The sequence below is a fragment of the Apus apus genome, chromosome 1 (genome assembly GCF_020740795.1).
Source record: "Apus apus isolate bApuApu2 chromosome 1, bApuApu2.pri.cur, whole genome shotgun sequence".
NCBI lineage: Eukaryota > Metazoa > Chordata > Aves > Apodiformes > Apodidae > Apus > Apus apus.
Genome location: NC_067282.1, coordinates 29656573 through 29657247, shown reverse-complemented (window position 1 = coordinate 29657247; position 675 = coordinate 29656573).

The window sequence follows — 675 nt, the reverse complement described above, 5'->3', positions numbered from 1 at the left end:
TTTTGAGCAAGTGTGAGTTTTCTAGGAATTCTGGCTCTACAAGCAGTAAAACAAACCCAGAAGGGAATCTTCATAATGCCCTTTTCAACCCAAGAGGAATGGTGAAAGAGAACCTGCTGCAACATTTTATTGAAAGATTTACTCATGCAAAACTTCCACTGACGTTACTTAAATCAGGCTCGGTTTGAATCAGACACATGGATGTGGAAACATTCCTGAAATTATTTAGCAACACTGTGCCTGATTTTCCACTCCTCTCTCACTTCACCTCCCTGTCAACAGCAGTGGAAAGGAGCAGGGAATCAGGTTCAATAATTACTTTTGAAAAACTTACTTTCAAGTTTTCAGCTGAACAGATGAAAATTCTAAATAGAAATAAAGTGCAAGACATGAAATAAAGATTAAGAATGATGGTAGAAACAAAGGATCATTCAAGTATAATTTACCTTTGAAGATCACTAATTTGAACTACAGAAAGAATAGCAGAAAAGCCTGATAACATTTCAGAGTGGTCACTCAGAAGAAAAAAGTAGCCATAAAAACAGTTACCAGAATGTCCATATAATTAATCTATACAGGTTTTAATAGACTTTCTTTTTTAACTTCTCTAAAATTTATTTTAAATATATACCAGTAAATTAACCATAATTTTATTTAAAATTCCATAAAGTGCTC